Source organism: Triticum urartu, chromosome 7A (assembly GCF_056163025.1).
Source record: "Triticum urartu cultivar PI428250 chromosome 7A, HENAU_Tu73, whole genome shotgun sequence".
Lineage (NCBI taxonomy): Eukaryota > Viridiplantae > Streptophyta > Magnoliopsida > Poales > Poaceae > Triticum > Triticum urartu.
In genome coordinates, this window is record NC_141879.1 from 32,875,255 (window position 1) to 32,885,352 (window position 10,098).

Sequence of the window (10,098 nt, forward strand, 5' to 3'; positions counted from 1 at the left end):
CGAAAACAGCGCCGGCGGACCCAGGCCGAACCCGGCGCGCTGGGGGGCGCCTGGGGGCGCTGAGGCGAACTGTTTTGGCGCGAAACAGCCGCGGGCCCGCCGCGTCAGCGACTCTACCCTCTTCTCGGCCCTTCCTCGTCCTCATCGCCTCGTTTCCCGCGGCGAATCAATGCCAAAGCTGCCACGCTGTCGCGCCGGTCAGCCTACGCCATTGATGCCTCACGTGCGGCGCAGTGAAGACCGGATGACGCGCGTCCCTCGCCCTCCCTCGCCCGCCACGCGTACTCACGGCGGCTCGCGCACGGGCGGCGCCTCGGCCTATATAAGACGCGCCCCAGCGCACTCGGCGACTCGTACTCTCTCGCCGTTGTCGTTCCTCCCTCTCATCTCTCTTGTTGTCGTCGTTCCTCCCTCTCCTCTCTCTCGCTGTCTCCAGCACCCATGGCCGAGCGCTTCCCAGGCGACGGCGCGGCGGCGAATGGCTTCGGCCGCCGCCATCTTCACGAGAGCGAGGCTCGCCTCCTTTTCGAGGCCGAGTACCCGGTCCCGCCAGAAATGCGGGTACCCGGGGCGTGGAGGATCAGCGTCGGCGGCATGCCGGTGCCCCCGATACCCACCGGCGCGGTGCGGCGTGCGGAGATCGCACGCATCCGCTCGTCCCTGCCGCGTGCGGCGAGGGAGGGGCCATGGTACGTCCCGGACAGCCCGCTCTGGGAGCCCTACTTCCGCCGCCGTCACGCCGAGCAGCTCGAGGCCACCAACGGCGTCGAGCCCTCCGGCAGGCTCAGCGCCGTCGGCCGGCGTCGGTGGTGGGGCGTGCCCGGGCGCACGTTGGAGGCCGTCCTCGAGTACATCGAGGGCGGCAACACGCCGCGCCTCGAGTACCCCGCTCCCCCGTCCTTCACACGCCGCCGGGGAAGCTCTTGGACCCTGGGGCGCATGGAGACCGGGGGTCCTCCTCCTCGTCCGGCCCCGTCAAGCCGGAGGCCCAGGGCGCGCCTGTCAGCGCGCGCACCCGCAGCTCCGGCGTCCGCATCGGCGACAACGCCTCCCCCACCGGCCGCTTCGTCCTCGTCGAGCCCAAGCCGGAGCCCGGCCTCCCCGTGGAGTACAAGGAGATACCCCGGCGTGGCTTCTCCGACGAGGACGCCCTGCGGTGGGCGCGGGACGACTACCTCCGCGACGAGATGGTCCGGCAGCGCCGGGCCCTGGAGGAGATCGCCGCCCGCAAGCGTGGGCGCGATGACGAGCACGGCGTCGTGGTCCTCAGCGACGACGACGACGACGCCCCCGGACCGTCCAACCTGCCGCGCCAACCGGGGGAGGGATGCAGCAGGGACGGCGGAGGCGTCGGCGGGGGCGACGACGACGGCGGCGGCGGTGACTACACGCGGTTCTATCGCCTCCTCGACATGTAGAACCGCGTGGGCGGGCGGCGAGGCGGGCGGCGAGGGAGACGGCGGGGGTAGCCCGCGGTAGTTTTTCCCTTTTTTGTAAAGTACGTTTAAATTTGAACGAACTCGCCGATGTTTGCGTTAAATTTGAGTCGTGTTTGCGCCATATTTGACTTTTTTAAAAACCCGTGGGGGGCCGCGACTGGGGGGCATCACGCCCCCAATGTGCGGTTTAGCGCCGGTGCGCTCCCAGGGGGCGATTTTTTGCCCCTCCTGGGGGGCCAACGGCTGGAGATGCCCTTATTCCCCTCTGTCTCGATCTACCACATCCTGGCGTGACGCAAGGAGTTGCTGCGATCCCGTAGCAGGTCCTGTTGTAGCAAGTTTTCGCTACGGCCGAAACGTGTGTGTGGAGGAACTCAACTGTTGGATGCACTGTCCTAAAATTGGGGGCCAGAGGGTCGGGGGGGTGGGCCTCTTTTTTAGGCCTTGTACGATGCTACGTGCTTAGGGAGCTGCTTAAAAAAATAAACCGGATTTTTCTGAAGCACTGGTGCCTAAAATTAAGTGTCTGCCCTTAAAAATAAGCACTGGTGTTTAAGGAAAGTCTGGTTTATTTCTCCAAGCACCTTACATTGTACAAGGTCTTAGGGAAACATGGGCCTTTTTTTTGGCACATCATCATCTTGCAGCGAGAGCATTTGTTTTTTGAAAAAAGAAAAACTGTCATTGCTATCGTGAATTCATGCGTGTCTCGCTCGCCCAAATCACTTTCGGTTTTTTTTTTTCACGAGGCCGGCAACTCCCTTTGACGCACCCGCTCAATGAAACGCCGAGATTTCCAGGCTCAATTTCCCCTTCTCACCCGTACGTCGGCAGAGTTCACTTTTCCAAGTTTTTTTTTTTGACAGAAAGGGCTATCCAAGCTCTGCATGAAAGATTGCATAGCGGCCAATGAAACCCATCCACCTGGCCAGCTCGCTCGCGGTGTCCAGACAGCCAAGTGCGCGCATACATGTTGACCAACAGTTCGTGAGCGCACGCCGGTCGTCCGTTGGCGCGCATGCACGCACGTTGCCGCCTCCTCGAGATCCGTGCACCACGCGCATGCCAGTGCAACATGCATGTGCTGAGGAGAGGAGCAGAACCTTCTTGCATGCGCCGACCGAGATCTGGTAAGTACGGTTTGGCCAGAATTAAGCTATCGGTCGAGAGGATTGATAGCTAGATTTTCATATTTTTTACGTAGTAGAGATTGATCATAGCTTAGCTAGGCTCCAAAAAGGAAGAAAAGCAAAGCAAGGTGCAGGTGCAGGTGCATGCATATGATTGGCCCAACACGCACGTCGACCCCCTGCCAGCGCCATTATTTTGCCAATTAACTTTTCGAAACCAATCAGTGTATCGGGGTGTTGTGCTTGTGCACTCACCTACCTGCCTACGTATCGCATCAGATCGAGTGTAGTGTGATTTGTTGTACGTATCCGGATTATCTTAGTGTAGACAGGTTTGTACTAATTTGACCCATATGTTTTTTATTTGTCTCCATTTAGCAAGTCGTCGATCGCGTGGCTACTAGAAACGCATTGGTTTTTCACTCCTACCGGCAACAACCAAATCTACCAATCAACACACCCAGCAATTAGTTAATCCACACGACCAGCGTGCAGCATCGTCACTTACTCACTAATGTAACGACGTAGACGCCGTACCACTAATGGCACTTGACCACGGCCCGTCGCCCGTACGTAGGGACGGACGACGCAACGCTGACGACCGGTCCCGCCGCTTGTTCCCCATAATCTAGCTAGTTTCATCTGAACAAACGGCTTATGCAAGTGATTCGAGGAGGGGACACTCGAGCCAATACACATCTCATATGGCTGAGGCTAGTCATAGTGGGGAGTAACTTAGACTAGTAACATGCATATGTTATTAGTCTATATATGTTACTATCTTTATAGTGCATAGTATCATAGATTAGTATCATAGGTGATCTTATTTATTGCCATGCATGACACATATTAGCATCACATTTATTATGTTACGGTATCTACCTATGTTACTATAACCATCTCTCTCTTCTTTAATTGTCTGCCACATAAATATGTCTGCGAGTCCCAAGTGCATGATACTACTTATGTTATCTTCACTATAGCCAGCCTGAGACTAGGGGGGAGCGGCATGTATATTATCTGAAAACTCGCGCAAGAAACACATGCATCGTCCATCCAGATCCACACACGCGCGCGCATCGGTGGCCAGTTATACTGCCCCCATTCCCTAATATATGATCTTTTAGTTTTTCTTGATTCGTATGTATCTAGACAGCATTTTAATATGTATATTCACTCATTTTAGTATCTATATAGTCAATATTAAAATAACTAAAAAGTTTTATATATTAGTAGAAAAGATAGAGAATATGTAAGAAGAAGAAGCTTCAGCGGCCAAAAAGCAGGAGCCCAAGTGCACGTGATAGCAGTAGCACTTGTGTTCATAGTCCGACCGTACCGGTCGGTCGGCACGTGCGCGCTCATGCATGCATGTTGCGAGCCTGGCCGAGATCCGTGCGGCGTCGCATGCATGCCGGCAACGACTGGCCCACGTGAAGAAGAAACAGACCCCGCCATGATTTGAATATAGTTGGATACTCATCACAGCAAGATATGCATGGTGGGTTCTGAAAAGAAAAGAAAGAGAAAAAAGGAGGACAGAAAGACTGCATCTGCATGCATGATTGGCAAGCACCTACTTACGTACGTGGTCCATCGATCAGTATCAACTTCCGAAAAATACAGATGTATATGTTGTTGCGCACTCGCACTGCCACCCACCCCCTCTCCGGTCGCCGACTAGGAGCTCCCCATTACGATCACCAATTCGTTGCATCCGATTGGGTTATTAAGAGCATATGCAGCCGGGCGCCCCAAATGGCTCCATAAACGCTCGAACGACCCACCCATACATTAATTGGTCATGAAATTTTGATCCACGGACGCCTCAAAAAGATTCAAACACCTGGACTAACCGGCATCCTTATATCTTAGCTTAAATATAGAACAGATATAGAGCGATCGGGCGCGTCTGTCACGGCAAACCCAACAGCCCGATCCCACCTCAGATTGCACCAAATCCATTCCTTAGAACTGTCGTACCACTAACTACACTTGATCACGGCCCGTCGACCGCGTGACCAATCGCGGCCGTCAAGCCGTCCGCATCCACGGTCGTGCGCGTAGCACGTGAGTGGATTATATACTGTCAACTGATTTAGAGCCGATTATACAGTAGCGTAGCAATAAACCGACACGCAATATCCCAATACGTACGTAGGCCAGCTGTCGAGCCAATACGCATCCTGGCTGAGAACAGAGGAGAGCATGCCTTGTCGTCCATGGCTTTTGCTCTCATGGCATCACTGTCACAGGCCACCGGCCACCGGCCGGCGTCTGATTACCTCTAGCTCGTCTTATCATCCACTACTCACCGCATGACCAGGTGATGGAACCTGTGCGCTCATGCATGCACGTTGTTTGCCTCGCCGAGATCCGTGCCGGCAACGACTCACCGCCCATGCATGTGAAGAAGAAACAGACCCCGCCATGATTTGATCATAGTTGGATACTCATCACAACAAGATGCATGGTAGGCTTTAGAAAGAAAGAGAACTTATAAGAAAAGGCTTGTCTTTTTTTAGTAATAATACGTCTCATCACGTTTTTAAAAATTGTTAGTTATTAAAGATATAGCTAAGAGATGACTCCTTGTAGACTCTTTTTTTTTATCTTTAGATTATATGCAAAACTTAAAATAAGACTATCTTACCAACCATTATTCATGCCCTTACTCATCACACCTATATATGCATGGTAGGTTCCGAAAAGAAAAGAAAGAGAAAAAGGGAGGAGAGAAAGACCGCATCTGCATGCATGATTGGCAAGCACGTATGTACGTGGACGCCGGCCAGCACACCATCCATCAGTATCAACTTTTTTCCCTTTTTTCGAGAATCAGTATCAACTTTCGAAAAATACAAATGTATGATTGTTGCGCACTCGCACTGCCACCTACCTCTTCTCCCACCACTCAAAAAAAAAAACCTACCTCTTCTCCCGTCGCATCCCATTACGACTACCAATTCATTGCATCCGATCGGGTTATCACGACAATGGTAAGATTTTCTGCTCATTTTTCTATCGTGTCCGCATTTGGCTGGCGGGTGTGTGATTTCCCTCACGCCAACACCAACCACGTCTACTCCTCTTACCAACTAGTAAGTGTGCAAAAACGCACGTCTCAATCAAATCACATCAAATTCATTATTCATGCGTGTATAAAATTTTGAATTCATACCGTAGGATGACCCCTTCTCTATAATAAAAAGGAGAAGTACAAACCTATCAATATCTTTTGTGGATGCCATGTGAAGTTCAACTGTTCAAGCAGACCACAAAGAAATCATAACTGTATACAAAATGTCACAAATCAATGGCAATTAAACGGATGAACAACTTCTCCACAGAGAATATAAGGGCGTAGCCTATTTAGTCTATTGTATAGTAAAAAGATGGAATCAAATATCAGATGAAGATTTTGGAATGTTTATTTCTTGCTTCAAAGAAACATATAAACATTCTCCAAGTGAACCTGGTCTCAATGAAGTTGGAACAAATATACCCAAAAAAAATAGTAGTCTTGGAAAAACGGAATTAGTTTCCTTCTTGGATTTGGATGCTCAATTGCGGCGATAAAGCCACCCAAGGGAGTCATAGCGGGTACCGCCTACTACTACTTGTAAACTGCGTTGAGTTTTTTTCCCGAAGAGGAGGGGTGAAGTAGTACAATAGAGATAAGTATTTTCCCTCAGTGAAAACCAAAGTTATCGAACTAATAGGAGCTCCAACTAAATCCCCGTGAATAGCAGCACCTACACACACAAAAGAAAATACTTGCACCTAATGCGGGCAAGAGGGTTGTCAATCCCCTTGAACTCGTTACTTGCAAGGATTAAATCTTGTAGTTATAGATAGATAAACTGTAAAACAAAAAGAAACAAATAAAATTACAGCAAAGTATTTTTGGTTTTCTTAATATGATAAAGTAGACCCAGGGGCCATAGTTTTCTCTAGAGGCTTTCTATCGAAACAATAGCATATGGTGGGTAAACAAATTAGTGTCGGACAATTGATAGAAAAGTGTACAGTTATGATGCTATTCATGGCAATGATCATGTATATATGCATCACGTCCGTGACAAGTAGACCGACTCCTGCCTGCATCTACTACTATTACTCTACCAATCGATGGCGCCGTCACGGTTCTCCTGCCCCTTCTTCATTTCTTCCCCTGATCCTTTGTTCAGCATCCTAGACAGTAAAACGGCGCCGCCCGGGAGTCACGCAGATCCCACCTTGCGCCTTAGGGGGGGCATCTTGGGGTCGATCCGGGCCCATGCCCGATGAAGAGGAGGATGGCGGAGATATCCCCTTCCATGGCAGCCCCCCTCCCGCTCTCCCCTCCTCAAGGATGAGGATACTGGAGTTAGGCGGCGGCACTGGTCCGTCCAGCGAGGACGTTGGACATGGACGACAGCATCACTTATGACAGCACCCACTAGAGGACCTCGATTTGCTGCCCATCAAGCCCAACATCGAACAGATGTTGCCAACTGCTGCTCCTCCACATCCATGAACCATGCCCTTCCACGTTGTTGTTCCCCATCCCATGTATCGTCGACATCTGAGGTACTGGTACCCCATTACTGGCATTCATGTAGTTGGTGCGTGTGTGCTATGTATCGTCGTGGCCGTCGACATCCGAGGTACCCCATAATGTTTCACGCTGCAAATCGCCATGTGTGAACTTTAAAATTAATTTTCTCTTATAATATATTGTAAGTTTGTTATTAATCCGATATGGACATAGTTTCCTTTCATTTTTCATATTTCTTGGATCTGGCAATTTGAATGTACTATTTCAGCGTATATTTTCTTATATAGGCATAACAATCCAAATTAAAATTAATGAAGCCATAAACCAGCAACCGGAGAGGTCATTGTAGACAAGAGGAGAAGGAAACAAAGCAGGCGAGGGGAACCAATATGTAGTAGATAAGAGTATTGTGCCATGAGAAGAAAAACATTGGCTCTGCTATAGCCCGTCAAGCCCCCCCCCCCCCCCCCCCACACACACACACCACACGCATAACTATGACTGGGCCTGCAGGGGGGCCATGCCCCCCCCCCCCCACACACACACACACACACAAACAACGTTGGTCAAAATTGTGAAGGAACTTTTTAGGGTCCTAAGATTCAAAAGAATATTCTCTGCCCCTCCCCCCTCTCCCCAAACATCTAAATTTTGTGGTTAGCCCCCAGTGCCTCATAGGCACAGCGGGAGCATGCCTCCCCGGCCCGAAGAAGTCGGCGACCGACGCATGATGCTTAGAGGCAATTTTGTTACTGCTAATGCACTGCGACCGGTGGTGTACTAGCATGTGAGGGGTGTTGTGATGACGCCCATGGACTAATGCTCATTACTTGTCTCCTATGAACAACTGCTATGCGTTCTCCATCACTTAGGGCGTGTTTGGTCGCCTGCATATAGGCCAACCAAGCCTGCGCGGGACAAAAATTACCTATTTGGTTGCCCAGATTACATCTATTTTTTGGCCTGCATAGAACTTAAAGCATCTTTGGACTTACATGCAGGGAACGGCCAAATCGCCCGTTTTTGGCGAGCCAGGCTCGCTCGAGCCGCACGTGCCCGTCGCCTGCATGCGTTGGGAAGGGCGGAAGAAAATGGGTCGCGGCTCGTAACTCCCGCTCTGTCCAGTCACCTCCCACGCCCATTCTCTGAGACTAGCCACAGTGAGAGTAACTTCAGCAGTAACATCGACTCAAACTCACCAAACTTGCTTATGTGGCAATAAGTTAATGAGGAGAGAGATAGTTTCAGTAACTTAGCTAGTCACTGTAACATCACATGTCTCAATGCAATATGAGTCTATAACCTAATAAATGAAGCTTTGCATGACACTACACTTATGTTACTACCCACTATGAAGGTAGTAATATAATCTAGGGATATGTGTATGTTAGTACTGTGTATGTTACTCTGCATTGTGACTAGTCTGAGCATGATTGTTGTGCACTCACCTACCTGACCAAGTGTAGTAATTTGTTGTATCCGAATCAGCATCCTGGTAATATGGTCAATTTTTCTGCTGACCTTTTTTATTTGTCTCCATTTAGCAAGTCATATATCCATCGCGGGTCCCAGTAACGCACCACACGGCCGGTCGATAAATAACAAATCCAGCAGTTTGTTAATCAACACGACCAGCATCCCATGGCTGAGAGCAGGAGGAGAGCATGCGTGCTTTTTCAACACCATATTATCTATCTGAAATCGCGAAGCTTATCGTCCATGGCTTTCCCTCCCAGTCCCATGGCATCACCGTCACCGGCCACCAGCCGGCGTCGGGTATGCTTTCCTCTGGCTCGTCTCATCCACTCACCGCATGAGCAAGTAGTAGCACGCCCAAGAAACGCATCCATCGTCCATCCATATCCACACACGACACGCACGCATCCGTGGCCAATCATTGAATCATCATATGTAAATGTAAGAAGAAGAAGCTTCCGCGGCCAACCAAAGCATACGGCCAAGTGCGCGCACGTGATGGCAGTTGAGCGCTTGGCGTTCATAGTCCGGCCGTAATGGTCGGTCGGCACCGGCACGTGCGCGCTCATGCACGTCGTTAGCCAGCCTCGCCGAGATCCGTGCGGCGTCGCATGCATGCCGGCAACGGCAACGCCCTGGAATCTGACGACAGTTACTGTTACATACACTCCTCTCCTCAGAACAAGATGAATGGTACGTAGTAGGTTCGAAAAGAAACACATAAAGGAAATAAAAGGACAGAAAGACTGCATCTGCATGCATGATTGGCAAGCACCCACCTACGTACGTGGACGCCCGGCCCGCTCTCGGTCGATTCTTTTTCGTATCAGTATCAACTTTCGAAAAATGCAGATTTGCGCACTCACACTGCCTCCTCTCCCGCCGCCGACCAGCAACTCCCCACTACGACTACCAATTCGTTGCCTCCAATCGGGTTATTACGACAGTGGCCACATTTTCTGCTCATCTTCTATCGATCTGTCAGCATTTGGCGCTGGCGGCTGCGTGATTTAATTCCCTCCTGTCGACACCAACCGCGTCTACTCCTACCAATTAATTATTACTCAAAATGCACGCAGGGAAAAACACAAACTAATATAATCCAAATAATTGCAATCACTGCGACCAGCAGGCAGCAGCGTCGTCACGGTAAATGACACTTTGACGGCGACGGGATCGGGATCAAACCCGTCGCCCGGTGAGTCACTCTGCCGATCGCGACTGTCCACGCGCCCGCATCCACGGCCCTGCGCGCGCGGTAGCTTTCGGGCGTCTTCCCGCCTCTCGCTCCTGATAATCCAGTTAATTATCGAGATGCCTCTCAGTTCCTCAACAACGAGTCCATTGCATTTTTCCTTGCTCGTTATTTTTTTATTATTTTTTGTCCTTTGTCCAAGTTTTACTATGTCAGCAAACATCCCATGCCGGCCACGTCGTAAAGCACGACATTTTTGTCTTGTTGCACATCCTATGCTGGTGCTAATTCTACCATTCAGTGGCTGCTTTACTATAA